This window comes from Festucalex cinctus, chromosome 12, assembly GCF_051991245.1.
Source record: "Festucalex cinctus isolate MCC-2025b chromosome 12, RoL_Fcin_1.0, whole genome shotgun sequence".
In the NCBI taxonomy this organism is placed as follows: Eukaryota; Metazoa; Chordata; class Actinopteri; order Syngnathiformes; family Syngnathidae; genus Festucalex; species Festucalex cinctus.
This window is the reverse complement of record NC_135422.1, coordinates 21,268,627-21,283,361: the sequence shown is the minus strand read 5'-3', so window position 1 is coordinate 21,283,361 and position 14,735 is coordinate 21,268,627. Positions and strand designations below refer to the sequence as shown.

The 14,735-nt window shown below is 43.8% G+C and overlaps 17 non-coding genes across 17 annotated transcripts; 5 read left to right on the top strand and 12 right to left on the bottom strand.

Annotated features, from left to right (window-relative positions):
• Positions 1 to 129: 129 nt before the first annotated feature.
• On the bottom strand, positions 130 to 202 carry trnam-cau (transfer RNA methionine (anticodon CAU)). The gene has a single exon. It is a non-coding gene; the product is annotated as a tRNA-Met (tRNA).
• Positions 203 to 293: 91 nt separating this feature from the next.
• trnar-ucg (transfer RNA arginine (anticodon UCG)) lies at positions 294 to 366 on the top strand. Its single transcript has one exon. It is a non-coding gene; the product is annotated as a tRNA-Arg (tRNA).
• A 127-nt stretch (positions 367 to 493) lies between these two features.
• trnam-cau (transfer RNA methionine (anticodon CAU)) lies at positions 494 to 567 on the bottom strand. Its single transcript has one exon. It is a non-coding gene; the product is annotated as a tRNA-Met (tRNA).
• A 610-nt stretch (positions 568 to 1,177) lies between these two features.
• Positions 1,178 to 1,250, bottom strand: trnam-cau (transfer RNA methionine (anticodon CAU)). The gene has a single exon. It is a non-coding gene; the product is annotated as a tRNA-Met (tRNA).
• A 293-nt stretch (positions 1,251 to 1,543) lies between these two features.
• trnam-cau (transfer RNA methionine (anticodon CAU)) lies at positions 1,544 to 1,616 on the bottom strand. The gene has a single exon. It is a non-coding gene; the product is annotated as a tRNA-Met (tRNA).
• Positions 1,617 to 1,708: 92 nt separating this feature from the next.
• trnar-ucg (transfer RNA arginine (anticodon UCG)) lies at positions 1,709 to 1,781 on the top strand. Its single transcript has one exon. It is a non-coding gene; the product is annotated as a tRNA-Arg (tRNA).
• Positions 1,782 to 1,916: 135 nt separating this feature from the next.
• On the bottom strand, positions 1,917 to 1,989 carry trnam-cau (transfer RNA methionine (anticodon CAU)). Its single transcript has one exon. It is a non-coding gene; the product is annotated as a tRNA-Met (tRNA).
• A 4,005-nt stretch (positions 1,990 to 5,994) lies between these two features.
• On the bottom strand, positions 5,995 to 6,067 carry trnam-cau (transfer RNA methionine (anticodon CAU)). Its single transcript has one exon. It is a non-coding gene; the product is annotated as a tRNA-Met (tRNA).
• Positions 6,068 to 6,187: 120 nt separating this feature from the next.
• Positions 6,188 to 6,260, top strand: trnar-ucg (transfer RNA arginine (anticodon UCG)). Its single transcript has one exon. It is a non-coding gene; the product is annotated as a tRNA-Arg (tRNA).
• Positions 6,261 to 7,201: 941 nt separating this feature from the next.
• trnal-cag (transfer RNA leucine (anticodon CAG)) lies at positions 7,202 to 7,274 on the bottom strand. Its single transcript has one exon. It is a non-coding gene; the product is annotated as a tRNA-Leu (tRNA).
• Positions 7,275 to 7,537: 263 nt separating this feature from the next.
• Positions 7,538 to 7,610, bottom strand: trnam-cau (transfer RNA methionine (anticodon CAU)). The gene has a single exon. It is a non-coding gene; the product is annotated as a tRNA-Met (tRNA).
• Positions 7,611 to 7,913: 303 nt separating this feature from the next.
• trnam-cau (transfer RNA methionine (anticodon CAU)) lies at positions 7,914 to 7,986 on the bottom strand. The gene has a single exon. It is a non-coding gene; the product is annotated as a tRNA-Met (tRNA).
• A 939-nt stretch (positions 7,987 to 8,925) lies between these two features.
• On the bottom strand, positions 8,926 to 8,998 carry trnam-cau (transfer RNA methionine (anticodon CAU)). Its single transcript has one exon. It is a non-coding gene; the product is annotated as a tRNA-Met (tRNA).
• A 296-nt stretch (positions 8,999 to 9,294) lies between these two features.
• trnam-cau (transfer RNA methionine (anticodon CAU)) lies at positions 9,295 to 9,367 on the bottom strand. The gene has a single exon. It is a non-coding gene; the product is annotated as a tRNA-Met (tRNA).
• Positions 9,368 to 9,831: 464 nt separating this feature from the next.
• Positions 9,832 to 9,904, top strand: trnar-ucg (transfer RNA arginine (anticodon UCG)). Its single transcript has one exon. It is a non-coding gene; the product is annotated as a tRNA-Arg (tRNA).
• A 3,671-nt stretch (positions 9,905 to 13,575) lies between these two features.
• trnam-cau (transfer RNA methionine (anticodon CAU)) lies at positions 13,576 to 13,648 on the bottom strand. The gene has a single exon. It is a non-coding gene; the product is annotated as a tRNA-Met (tRNA).
• Positions 13,649 to 13,758: 110 nt separating this feature from the next.
• On the top strand, positions 13,759 to 13,831 carry trnar-ucg (transfer RNA arginine (anticodon UCG)). Its single transcript has one exon. It is a non-coding gene; the product is annotated as a tRNA-Arg (tRNA).
• Positions 13,832 to 14,735: the final 904 nt, after the last annotated feature.

The following is a 14,735-nucleotide window of genomic DNA, read 5'->3' as shown; positions in this document are numbered from 1 at the left end:
ATAATTGGGCGAGCAGCAGATTATTAGCTTCTTAAATGACTTTCATATCATAAATGTATTATGTAAACTATGTATGAGTGAAGTCTGTTTTAACTGACGAGATTTGGGAAAAAAAAAAAAAAACAGCCATGGCCTGTATGAGGATCGAACTCATGACCTTCAGATTATGAGACTGACGCGCTACCTACTGTGCTAACAAGGCTCCTTCAGAAAAAAGAAGTATCAAGTGAAAAGCGAGGGATCTATTTTTTTTTTCTTCTATTTTAAGAGTGTGTGCACTTACATCACAGTGTGACCATGTGGCCTAATGGATAAGGTGTCTGACTTCGGATCAGAAGATTGAGGGTTCGAGTCCCTTCATGGTTAGCCAAAGAATTGGGCTAGCAGCAAATTATTTGCTTCTTAAATGGCTTTCATATCAAAAATGCATTATGTAGACTATTTATGAATGAAGTCTGTTTTAACTGACGAGATTTGGGAAAAAAAACAGAGATACCCTGTATGAGGATCGAACTCATGACCTTCAGATTATGAGACTGACGCATTACCTACTGTGCTAACAAGGGTACTTGAGAAAAAGAAGTAAGCGAAAAGCGAGGAATCATCACGGGTATTTTTTTTTATTTTTTTTTTCCCACGTTTTTTTTTTGCTTTGAGAGTGCATGCATCCAAACCTTATGTCACAGTGTGACCATGTGGCCAAATGATTAAGGTGTCTGACTTCGGATCAGAAGATTGAGGGTTTGAGTCCTTTCATGGTTAGCCAACTAATTGGGCTAGCAGACGTTTATTTGCTTCTTAAATGACTTTCATATCAAAAATGTATTATGTAAAGGATTGAACTCATGACCTTCAGATTATGAAACTGACACGCTACCTACTGCGCTAACAAGGCTACTTCAGAAAAAAGAAGTGAAAAGTGAGGGATCTTTTTTTTTTGCTTTAAGAATGCATGCATCCCAACCTTACTACACAGTGTGACCCTGTGGCCAAATGGCGTCTGACTTCGGATCAGAAGATTGAGGGTTCGAGTCCCTTCATGGTTAGCCAAATAATTGGGCTAGCAGCAAATTATTAGCTTCTTAAATGACTTTCATATCAAAAATGTATTATGTAAACTATGTATGAGTGAAGTCTGTTTTAACTGAAGAGATTTGGGAAAAAAAAAGAAAAGCCATGCCCTGTATGAGGATCGAACTCATGACCTTCAGATTATGAGACTGACGAGCTACCTACTGCGCTAACAAGGCTACCTCATAAAAAGTAGTAACAAGTGAAAAGCGGTCAAATTTTTATTTTTTTTGCTTTAAGAGTGCATGCATCCAAACCTTCTGTCACAGTGTGACCATGTGGCCAAATGGATAAGGTGTCTGACTTTGGATCAGAAGTTTGAGGGTTTGAGTCCCTTCATGGTTATCCAAATAATTGGGCTAGCAGCAAATTGTTTGCTTCTTAAATGACTTTCATATCAAAAATGTGTTATGTAAACTATGTATGAATGAAGTCTATTTTAACTGACGAATTTTGGGGGGAAAAACAGCCATGCCCTGTATGAGGATCGAAATCATGACCTTCAGATTATGAGACTGACGCACTACCTACTGCGCTAACAAGGCTGCTTCAGAGAAAAGAAGTAGCAAGTGAAAAGCGAGCGTTTTTTTTTTCTTCTTCTTCTATTTTAAGAGTGTGTGCACTAACGTCACAGTGTGACCATGTGGCCTAATGGATAAGGTGTCTGACTTCGGATCAGAAGATTGAGGGTTCGAGTCCCTTCATGGTTAGCCAAAGAATTGGGCTAGCAGCAAAATTTTTGCTTCTTAAATGGCTTTCATATCAAAAATGCATTATGTAGACTATGTATGAGTGAAGTCTGTTTTAACTGACGAGATTTGGGGAAAAAAAAAAAAAAACAGCCATGCCCTGTATGAGGATCGAACTCGTGACCTTCAGATTATGAGACTGACGCGCTACCTACTGCGCTAACAAGGCTACTTCAGAAAAAAGAAGTAACAAGTGAAAAGCGACGGATCTTTTTTTTTTTTTTTTTTTTTTTTTGCTTTAAGAGTGCATGCATCCAAACCTTGCATTGCAGTGTGACCATTTGGCCTAATGGATAAGGCGTCTGACTTTGGATCAGAACATTGAGGGTTTGAGTCCCTTCATGGTTAGCCAAATAATTGGGCTAGCAGCAGATTATTTGCTTCTTAAATGACTTTCATATCAAAAATGTATTTTGTATACTATGTATGAATGTCTGTTTTAACTGACAAGATTTGGGAAAAAGAACAGCAATGTCCTGTATGAGGATCGAACTCATGACCTCCGGATTATGAGACTGACGCGCTACCTACTGCGCTACCAAGGCTACTTCAGAAAAGAGAAGTAACAAGTGAAAAGCGAGGGATCTTTTATTATTTTTTTTTTCTCCTGCTTTAAGAGTGTGTGCATCCAAACCTTATGTCACAGTGTCATTGTGACCATGTGGCCTAATGAATAAGGCGTCTGACTTCGGATCAGAAGATTGAAGTTTCGAGTCCCTTCATCGTTAGCCGAATAATTGGGCTAGCGGCAAATTATTTGCTTCTTAAATGACTTTCATATCAAAAATTTAAAAATGTATTATGTAGACTATGTATGAATGAAGTCTGTTTTAACTGACGAGATTTGGGGGAAAAAAACACCACGCCCAGTATGAGGATCGAACGCATGACCTTCAGATTATGAGACTGACGCGCTACTTACTGCGCTAACAAGACTACTTGAGAAAAAGAAGTGAGAAGCGAGGGACATGCCGTTGCTTGTAGCCCCCAAAGATTCTGTGATGCCGCTATTACGCAGCACCGAGAGACGCCTCCTGAAGAATCCCAAACAGGCAGAGGCATATAAGTCAGAGATACAGAAGCTCATGGACTCTGGTGCAGTGTGTGAAGTCACATCCGAGACTCCTCATCCGGAGGAATGGTACATTCCCCAACATCTTGTCAAGCATAACGGGAAGTCGCGCCTTGTCTTTAACTGCTCCCACCAGTACCTCGAACAGTCCTTAAACCAATACCTACTTGCTGGTCCGAATCTCGGGGCTTCGTTGTTGGGAGTCTTATTGAGGTTCCGCGAGCGCCCCGTAGCAGTAAGTGGGGATATAAAGGGGATGTTCCATCAGGTGCATCTTATTCCTGAGGATCGGCCCTTACTCAGATTCCTGTGGCGCGACTTGCAGGTGGACAAACCCCCCAGCGTATTTGAGTGGCAGGTCCTTCTATTTGGCACAGCCTGCAGCCCATGCTGTGCAACCTATGCCCTACAATGCCATGTAGCCGATCCTAGGCAACCAGACGGAGCCCTCAAGATCTCAGTGGAGAAGTGTTTCTTCGTGGATAATTGTCTCCAAAGCCTGCACACTCCAGAAGAAGCCAAGTCACTAGTCGATGGTCTCAGAGCCCTATTAGCCTCAGCAGGGTTTGACATGCGTCAGTGGGCCTGCAGCAACGCAAATGTCCTGAGCCACTTGCCTCAAGAAGCTCGATCCGAAAGCCTGGACAAGTGGGTGGCCGAAGATAAGGCCGACCCCCAAGAATCTACCCTTGGCCTCAATTGGAACTGGGAGACTGATTCCTTAAGCTACAAACAGAGACCAGTAGCCTATGAAGCGCCGACTTTGAGGAACATCTACAAAGTCCTAGCCTCCCAATATGACCCCCGAGGTTACCTGTTGCTCTACTCCACCCGAGCAAAGCTTGTCAGGCAGCTGTGGGACAAGAAGCGTGGGTGGGATGATACGAACCTCCCCTCTGAACTGATGCAGGCCTGGTCTAATTGGGAAGCTGAGCTGGACTGTTTGTCTGTCTTGTCACTCCCTCGCCCTTATGTTTCCGCAGGTGTCAAGATGGAAGGCGCTAAATGAGGTTTAAGAGTGCATGCATCCAAACCTTGCATCGCAGTGTGACCATTTGGCCTAATGGATAAGGCGTCTGACTTCGGATCAGAACATTGAGGGTTTGAGTCCCTTCATGGTTAGCCAAATAATTGGGCTAGCAGCAGATTATTTGCTTCTTAAATGACTTTCATATCAAAAATGTATTTTGTATACTATGTATGAATGTCTGTTTTAACTGACAAGATTTGGGAAAAAGAACAGCAATGTCCTGTATGAGGATGGAACTCATGACCTCCGGATTATGAGACTGACGCGCTACCTACTGCTCTACCAAGGCTACTTCAGAAAAGAGAAGTAACAAGTGAAAAGCGAGGGATCTTTTATTATTTTTTTTTTCTCCTGCTTTAAGAGTGTGTGCATCCAAACCTTATGTCACAGTGTCATTGTGACCATGTGGCCTAATGAATAAGGCGTCTGACTTCGGATCAGAAGATTGAAGTTTCGAGTCCCTTCATCGTTAGCCGAATAATTGGGCTAGCGGCAAATTATTTGCTTCTTAAATGACTTTCATATCAAAAATTTAAAAATGTATTATGTAGACTATGTATGAATTAAGTCTGTTTTAACTGACGAGATTTGGGGGAAAAAAACACCACGCCCAGTATGAGGATCGAACGCATGACCTTCAGATTATGAGACTGACGCGCTACTTACTGCGCTAACAAGACTACTTGAGAAAAAGAAGTGAGAAGCGAGGGACATGCCGTTGCTTGTAGCCCCCAAAGATTCTGTGATGCCGCTATTACGCAGCACCGAGAGACGCCTCCTGAAGAATCCCAAACAGGCAGAGGCATATAAGTCAGAGATACAGAAGCTCATGGACTGGTGCAGTGTGTGAAGTCACATTCGAGACTCCTCATCCGGAGGAATGGTACATTCCCCAACATCTTGTCAAGCATAACGGGAAGTCGCGCCTTGTCTTTAACTGCTCCCACCAGTACCTCGAACAGTCCTTAAACCAATACCTACTTGCTGGTCCGAATCTCGGGGCTTCGTTGTTGGGAGTCTTATTGAGGTTCCGCGAGCGCCCCGTAGCAGTAAGTGGGGATATAAAGGGGATGTTCCATCAGGTGCATCTTATTCCTGAGGATCGGCCCTTACTCAGATTCCTGTGGCGCGACTTGCAGGTGGACAAACCCCCCAGCGTATTTGAGTGGCAGGTCCTTCCATTTGGCACAGCCTGCAGCCCATGCTGTGCAACCTATGCCCTACAATGCCATGTAGCCGATCCTAGGCAACCAGACGGAGCCCTCAAGATCTCAGTGGAGAAGTGTTTCTTCGTGGATAATTGTCTCCAAAGCCTGCACACTCCAGAAGAAGCCAAGTCACTAGTCGATGGTCTCAGAGCCCTATTAGCCTCAGCAGGGTTTGACATGCGTCAGTGGGCCTGCAGCAACGCAAATGTCCTGAGCCACTTGCCTCAAGAAGCTCGATCCGAAAGCCTGGACAAGTGGCTGGCCGAAGATAAGGCCGACCCCCAAGAATCTACCCTTGGCCTCAGTTGGAACTGGGAGACTGATTCCTTAAGCTACAAACAGAGACCAGTAGCCTATGAAGCGCCGACTTTGAGGAACATCTACAAAGTCCTAGCCTCCCAATATGACCCCCGAGGTTACCTGTTGCTCTACTCCACCCGAGCAAAGCTTGTCAGGCAGCTGTGGGACAAGAAGCGTGGGTGGGATGATACGAACCTCCCCTCTGAACTGATGCAGGCCTGGTCTAATTGGGAAGCTGAGCTGGACTGTTTGTCTGTCTTGTCACTCCCTCGCCCTTATGTTTCCGCAGGTGTCAAGATGGAAGGCGCTAAATGAGGTTCACATATTTGCCGACGCTTCCGAGAAAGCTTATGGGGCTGTGTGACCATGTGGCCTAATGGATAAGGTGTCTGACTTCGGATCAGAAGATTGAGGGTTTGAGTCCCTTCATTGTTAGCCAAAAAATTGGGCTAACAGCAAATTATTTGCTTCTTAAATGACTTTCATATCAAAAATGTGTTACGTAGACTATGTATGAATGAAGTCTGTTTTAACTGACGAGCTTTGGGAATAAAAAAAAAGCGATGCTCTGTATGAGGATCGAACTCATGACCTTCAGATTATGAGACTGACGCACTACCTACTGCGCTAACAAGGCCACTTGGGAAAATAAAATTAAGTGAAAAGCGAGGGATCACTTTTTTTTTTTTTTTTTTTTTTTTTTTTTTTTTTTTTTTAGCTTTAAGAGTGCATGCATCCAAAACTTATCCCACAGTGTGACCATGTGGCCTAATGGACAAGGCGTCTGACTTCGGATCAGAAGATTGAGGGTTCGAGTCCCTTCATGGTTAGCCAAAAAATTGGGCTAGCAGCAAATTATTTGCTTCTTAACTCATTCACTCCCAGGCGTTTTCACTGTTTTATTGTTTTTTGACTGATTTTGCAATGTCCACTGGATATTGTCTTCTATTGCTATAAAAACATGGAACCTAGCAAAAGAAAGATTAGTATCTTCTTTCATCAGGACAAAAAAGGTATATTTTTATCTGTTTATGTTTTGCAGAAATGAGCATTAGAATAGCAAAGCAAAGTTTCATCATTATTCACAAACCTGTTGAGAACACTGGGAAAAAGAGCTTGTTGCAACATGGCCCGTGCTGCTCTCTTATACTCTGTTGCCACCTGCTGGCCATTTTTTTGTAATAACTACCATTGCTGCCTGAGGCTGCATCAAAGCCTTCTTTATGCTCTAGCATTTAAAAAAACAAAAAACAAACAAACGAAAAAAAAACATATAAATACGTTTTTGGGAGTGAATGAGTTCAATGACTTTCATATCAAAAATGTATTATGTAAACTATGTATGAATGAAGTCTGTTTTAACTGATGAGATTTGGGAGGGAAAAAAAAACAGCCATGCCCTGTATGAGGATTGAACTCATGACCTTCATATTATGAGACTGACGCGCTACCTATTGCGCTAACAAGGACACTAGAGCAGCAGAAGTAAGCGAAAAGCGAGGGATCATCACGTTCTGTTTTGTTTTTTGCTTTAAGAGTGCGTGCATCCAAACCTTATGTTACAGTGTGACCATGTGGCCTAACGGATAAGGAGTCTGACTTCGGATCAGAAGATTGAGGGTTCGAGTCCCTTCATGGTTAGCCAAATAATTGGGCTAGCAGCAAATTATTTGCTTCTTAAATGACTTCATATCAAAAATGTATTATGTAGACTATGTATGAATGAAGTCTGTTTTAACTGACGAGATTTGGGGAAAAAAAAAAACAGCCATGCCCAGTATGAGGATCAAACTCATGACCTTCAGATTCTGAGATTGACGCGCGACCAACTGCGCTAACAAGGCAACTTGGAAAAAAAGAAGTGAAAAGCGAGGGATCATCAGTTTTTTTTTTTTCTTTTTTCTTTTTTTCCTTTAAAAGTGAATGCATCCCAACCTTATGTTGGTGCGACCATCTGGCCTAATGGATAAGGTGTCTGACTTCAGATCGGAAGTAATCGGGCGAGCAAGCTTCTTAAATGACTTTCATATAAAAAATATATTGTGTAGACTATGTATGAATGAAGTTAGTTTTAACTGACATGATTTGGGTAAAAAAAAAACAGCCATGCCCTGTATGAGGATCGAACTCATGACCTTCAGATTATGAGACTGACGCGCTCCCTACTGCGCTAACAAGGCTACTTCAGAAAAAAGAAGTAAGTGAAAAGCGAGGGATCATCACGGGTTTTTTGTTTTGTTTTTCTTTAAGAGTGCGTGCATCAAAAACGTATGCCACAGTGTGACCATGTGGCCAAATGGATAAGGTCTCTGACTTCGGATCAAAAGTTTGAGGGTTTGAGTCCCCTCATGGTTACCCAAACAATTGGGCTAGCAGCAAATTGTTTGCTTCTTAAATTACTTTCATATCAAAAATGTATTATGTAAACTATGTATGAATGAAGTCTGTTTTAATTGACGAGATTTGGGGAAAAAAAACAGCAATGCCCTGTATGAGGATCGAACTCATGACCTTCAGATTATGAGACTGACGCGCTACCTACTGCGCAAACAAGGCTCCTTGAAAAACAGAAGTAAGTGAAAAGCGAGGGATCATCAGTTTTTTTTTGTTTGTTTTTTTTTGTTTGTTTTTTTTTGTTTTTTTTATACGAGTGAATGCATCCCAACCTTATGTTGGTGTGACCATCTGGCCTAATGGATAAGGTGTCTGACTTCGGATTGGAAGTAATTGGGCTAGCAAGCTTCTTAAATGACTTTCATATCAAAAATATATTCTGTAGACTATGTATGAATGAAGATGAAGTCTGTTTTCACTGACGAGATTTGGGGAAAATGCATCCAAAACTTATGTCACAGTGTGACCATATGGGCTAATGGATAAGGCGTCTGACTTCGGTTCAGAAGATTGAGCGTTCGAGTCCCTTCATGGTTAGCCAAATAATTGGGCTAGCAGCAAATTATTTGCTTCTTAACTCATTCACTCCCAGGCGTTTTCACTGTTTTATATTTTTTTGACTGATTTTGCAATGTCCACTGGATATTGTCTTCTATTGCTATAAAAACATGGAACCTAGCAAAAGAAAGATTAGTCTCTTCTTTCATCAGGACAAAAAAGGTATATTTTTATCTGTTTATGTTTTGCAGAAATGAGCATTAGAATAGCAAAGCAAAGTTTCATCATTATTCACAAACCTTTTGAGAACAATGGGAAAAAGAGCTTGTTGCAACATGGCCCGTGCTGCTCTCTTATACTCTGTTGCCACCTGCTGGCCATTTTTTTGTAATAACTACCATTGCTGCCTGAGGCTGCATCAAAGCCTTCTTTATGCTCTAGCATTTAAAAAAACAAAAAACAAACAAACGAAAAAAAACATATAAATACGTTTTTGGGAGTGAATGAGTTCAATGACTTTCATATCAAAAATGTATTATGTAAACTATGTATGAATGAAGTCTGTTTTAACTGACGAGATTTGGGAGAAAAAAAAAACAGCCATGCCCTGTATGAGGATTGAACTCATGACCTTCAGATTATGAGACTGACGCACTACCTACTGCGCTAACAAGACTACTTGAAAAAAAAGAAGTGAAAAGCGAGGGATCATCAGTTTTTTTTTTTTTTTTTTTTAGTTTTTTTTTTTTTTTTTTTTTTTTTTTTTTTTTTCCTTTAAAAGTGAATGCATCCCAACCTTATGTTGGTGCGACCATCTGGCCTAATGGATAAGGGTTTCTGACTTCGGATCGGAAGTAATTGGGCAAGCAAGCTTCTTAAATGACTTTCATATCAAAAATATATTATGTAGACTATGTATGAATGAAGCTGAAGTCTGTTTTAACTGACGAGATTTGGGGAAAAAAACAGCCATGCCCTGTATGAGGATTGAACTCATGACCTTCAGATTATGAGACTGACGCGCTACCTCTTGCGCTAACAAGGCTACTTCAGATAAAAGAAGTAATAAGTGAAAAGCGAGGGCTTTTTTTTTTTTTTTTTTTTTGGCTTTGACTGCTTGCATCCAAACCTTACGTCACCGTGTGACCATGTGACCTAATGGATAAGGAGTCTGACTTTGGATCAGAAGATTGAGGGTTTGTGTCCCTTCATGGTTAGCCAAGTAATTGGGCTAGCAGCAAATTATTTGCTTCTTAAATGACTTTCATATCAAAAATGTATTATGTAAACTATGTATGAATGAAATCTTTTTTAACTGACGAGATTTGGGGAAAAAAACAGCTATGTCCTGTATGAGGCTCGAATTCATGACCTTCAGATTATGAGACTGACGCGCTACCTTCTGCGCTAACAAGGCTGCTTCAGAGAAAAGAAGTAGCAAGTGAAAAGTGAGGGTTTTTTTTCTTTTCTTCTTCTATTTTAAGAGTGTGTGCACTTACGTCACAGTGTGACCATGTGGCCTAATGGATAAGGTGTCTGACTTCGGATCAGAAGATTGAGGGTTTGAGTCCCTTCATGGTTAGCCAAATAATTGGGCTAGCAGCAAATTATTTGCTTCTTAAATGACTTTCATATCAAAAATGTATTATGTAGACTATGTATGAATGAAGTCTGTTTTTACTGACGAGATTTGGGGAAAAAAAAGCAGCCATGCCCTGTATGAGGATGGAACTCATGACCTTCAGATTATGAGACTAACACACTACCTTCTGCACTAACAAGGCTCCCTCAGAAAAAGGAAGTAACAAGTGAAAAGCGAGGAATCTTCTTTTTTTTTTTTTCTTTAAGAGTGCATGCATCTCAACCTTATGTTGGTGCGACCATCTGGCCTAATGGATAAGGTGTCTGACTTCGGATCGTAAGTAATCGGGCTAGCAAAAAAAAAAAAAAAAAAAAAGAATGCATGCATCGCAACCTTACTTCACAGTGTGACCATGTGGCCTAATGGAAAAGGTGTCTGACTTCAGATCAGAAGATTGAGGGTTCAAGTCCCTATATGGTTTGCCAAATAATTGGACTAGCAGCAAATAATTTGCTTATTAAATGACTTTCATATAAAAAATGTATTATGTAGACTATGTATGAATGAAGGGTACTTCAGAAAAAATAAGTGAAAAGCGAAGGATCTTTTTTTTTTTTTGCTTTCTTGAAGAATGCATGCATCCCAACCTTATGTCACAGTGTGACTATAAGTGCGTTTCCATTACCCTCAGTTTTGCGCAAAAGGCATGTTTCGCAAAAGTAAGCTGGTAATGGAAACACCGGATTTGCGAAAAAAAACCTCAAATATCGCAAAAAAGTTTTTGGGCTCTCATGAGGTGGTTTTTGAGACGTATCGAAAAAGAAGTATTTCGCAAAAGGGTAATGGAAACACTTTTTGCGCATTAGTAGTCATGTTGTAGCGAGCAGTGACGGGAGTCGGAGGCAGAGTGTTGAAGTCCGGAGCCAAAGACCGGCGGTTTATTGATATCAGCTTCTCATCGTTTAACAGCAACCACAACTCACTCTGCGCGAGGCTCACAGACCTACCAACATTTTGTTCTTTTATCCTTTCATCCTTTCATCCTTTCATCCCAACAAACTCCCCCTTCGTCCCAACGTTCCGTGGGTGAATTATGTTCTAATCACTACACAAGCCCCCCCAGAATTCACTCACAATCAAACTCCGGATGATGGGGCGGCAAAACTGCCCGACCCCTGCGGGTACAGGACCCAGGGAGCGAGGGCGGGAGGGACACAGCAGAAACACCAGAACAGTCCCGCGCACCAACTGGCGGGGATGCAGGAACAACTGGAAGGGACCCCACACGGTCCACAAGGCGCAGCCCAGGGGGGCGGCCGCGGCGGGGGCGCGGGGCACGTCCAGGGGTCCGGCCAGGTCAACATGAGCCGGTTTAACTTGCAACCCGGTGTCGGAGCCCCGAAGCGACTGGGTGTCACGGTCGGAAGCCTGGTCGGCCGCCATCCGGGAAAAGTCGAGGCCCAGCTGTACCGTGTTGACGGCTGCCCTGGACAGACAATCCGCGACCACGTCGTCCTTGCCAGCGATATGTCGGATGTCCGTGGTGTATCCAGATATGAACGACAACTGTCGCTGTTGCCGCGCGGACCACGGCTCGGACAACTTCGACATGGAGAAGGCGAGCGGCATGTGATCGACGAAGACCGTGAACTCACGGCCCTCCAGGATGAAGCGGAAGAACCTGTGGTAAAAAGTCACCATCCCGAGGAACTCCCGAAGACCCTGGGCCGTCCGGGGTCGAGGAAAAGCGGCAACAGCTTCCACTTTTGCCGGGAGCGGGGTGGCGCCGTCCTCGTTGATGAGGTGGCCGAGGTATTGGCTGGAGGGCACACCAAAGACACATTCTGTCTTAGTGCCGTAGGTCCGGATCGGTGCATCGTTGGCCGCTGACAGGTGCGGGCCGTGAGTGCCCCCGGCAGCATCTTCAGCCGAGGCAGGCAACACGCTTCTGCGGGCGCCGGAGTCACAGAGGAACTTGAGTCTGGAGAGGGTGTCCATGATAAACAGCAGCCGGCACTCTGCGCCCCCACTCACAGCTGCAACTGAGTGGAGGCGTCGCCGTTTCCCGACGCAACAAAGGAGCAAGGGGCGCGCCACCTCTTCGCCTTGGTACCAAAACGTGCGTGAAAATAGCATAAGCCAGGGGCCGATCGGCCATCCACGGCAGCGCGTACCTTATGAGGTGCCGTTGCGGCCGCCGGGACCGGGAAGGCGCGTGCAGAGGCCAAGACCTCGTGGTTGTGACGCTGGGTGGCCAGGAAAAAGCGGTCAGCTTCCTCCGCCAGAGCACGTGGCTCGGAGATGGTAGTGTTCGCTAGCGCCGTAGCTCTGGCCGCCGTGGAGCTCCCGAGCGCGGCCCCGACGTGGTAGTAGCGCGTGGAATCGTCCGTAATTCCCCGGATGGCAAACTGAGCTTCAGCTTGTACAAACCACGTCGCCGCGGCCGACTCCCAAAACTCCGGTAACTTGATACCAGCGGAGTTCGCCATGTCGCTCAATTCGATCAAATTCTCAGCCTCGGAAACGTCAACGAGGCGGATGTCGGGGTCACCAATGTAGCGAGCAGTGACGGGAGTCGGAGGCAGAGTGTTGAAGTCCGGAGCCAAAGACCGGCGGTTTATTGATATCAGCTTCTCATCGTTTAACAGCAACCACAACTCACTCTGCGCGAGGCTCACAGACCTACCAACATTTTGTTCTTTTATCCTTTCATCCTTTCATCCTTTCATCCCAACAAACTCCCCCTTCGTCCCAACGTTCCGTGGGTGAATTATGTTCTAATCACTACAATGTGACACCCGCCCGGTCACGGAGGAAAGGAATGTAACACGTTGTTTATGTGTATTTTTATTAAACTTGCAATTACTATTTGTTTTGAGAATTATTAATTCCGGGTTTGCATTTTAGTTTTACATGCTGAAGTGATTTGTATTGGCTACTGCACGTCACGAGCATAAAAGAGAGAGAGGTGTAATCAAGCGAGCCGCCTTCGAAAAATTTAAGGAGAGCTGAGCTTGAAATCCTGTCCTGCCATGTCTGGTTAATTTAGCAGAAAACATCATAAACTTTGAACAATTTGTAACCCGCCTTTTACCCAGCTTCTGCATGGGAACAACAACATTTTAGGATTACAGGAAGTAGGAAGTACGGTGCCACTCGCTTTCGTGTCAGAACTGCTTGCCGACTGCCGAGGGACATACACAACAACACAAACACTAAATGCCCGAAACTGCCCGATGACGAGGAAGGGTGAGTGTTTTTAAAGTAATATAACTATACCGGGCATCAGTCTTCCGTAAACATCATGAGCACCTACAGAACAGCGAGGTCTCGTGAGACGGGACATTCCAAGAATTGCGCCTCAGAAGCGAAACTCTCTTCAATGGAAACACCGACAATTCGAAATTGTACTCTATCGAAATAGTACAATATCGCTTTGATTTTTGCGAAAAAGGGTAATGGAAACGCGGCTTTTGTGGCCTAATGGATAAGGCGTCTGACTTCGGATCAGAAGATTGAGAGTTTGAGTCCCTTCATGGTTAGCCAAATAATTGGGCTAGCAGCAAATTATTTGCTTCTTAAATGACTTTCATATAAAAAATGTATTATGTAAACTATGTATTAGTGAAGTCGGTTTTAACTGACGAGATTTGGGAAGAAAACAACAGCCATGCCCTGTAGGAGGATCGAACTCATGACCTTCAAATTATGAGACTGACACGCTACCTACTGCGCTAACAAGGCTACTTCAGAAAAAACAAGTAACAAGTGAAAAGCGAGGTTTTTTTTTTTTTTTTTTTGCTTTTATTTTTTTGCTTTAAGAGTGCGTGCATCCAAACTTTTTGTCACAGTGTGACCATGTGGCCTAATGGATAAGGCATCTGACTTCGGATCATAAGAGTGAGGGTTCGAGTCCCTTCATGGTTAGCCAAATAATTGGTTTAGCAGCAAATTATTTGCTTCTTAAATGACTTTCATATCCAAAATGTATTAAGTAAACTGTGTATGAATGAAGTCTGTTTTAACTGACGAGATTTAGGAAAAAAAAAAAAAAAAGAGCGATGCCCTGTATGAGGATCGAACTCATGACCTTCAGATTACGAGACTGATGCGCTAACAAGGCTACTTCAGAAAAAAGAAGTAACAAGTGAAAAGCGAGGGATATTTTTTATTTTTTTTTATTTTATTATTTTTATTTATTTATTTATTTTATGCTAAGGTGTCTGACTTCGGATCGGAAGTAATTGGGCTAGCAAGCTTCTTAAATGACTTTCATCTCAAAAATGTATTTTGTAGACTATGTATGAATGAAGTCTGTTTTAACTGATGAGATTTGGGGAAAAAAACAGCCATGCCCTGTATGAGGATCAAACGCATGACCTTCAGATTATGAGAGTGACGCGCTACCTACTGCGCTAACAAGTCTACTTGAGAAAAAGAAGTAACCGGGAGGCAGAGGAGGGAGAGGCGACAGGGGGGAGGAAGGGGGAGGGGGAGAGGGAACCACGGAGCACACCAGAGGCCCACCCGCCCCGAACTGCGCCGCCGGGCACGGAGCAGCGGACCGCGCCGGGACGGCACCGCCCCGGACACCAGGGAAAGCACTCCAACACGGCACCCCAGAGGGGGCCCAGGGAGCGGCCAAGATGCAACCGCCGCCGAGCAGACACCGGGGGGGCATAGTCACCCCCGCCCGGCCACGGGGGACAGCGTCAAGAAAATTGACTAATTAGCATGCAGTAACACCAAGTGTTGATGCTTAGTGCCCACTAGAAATAAATCTTAAGGAGTTAGTGAGTATAGTGTCGTATAGTGTGGTGTGCTCGAGCCC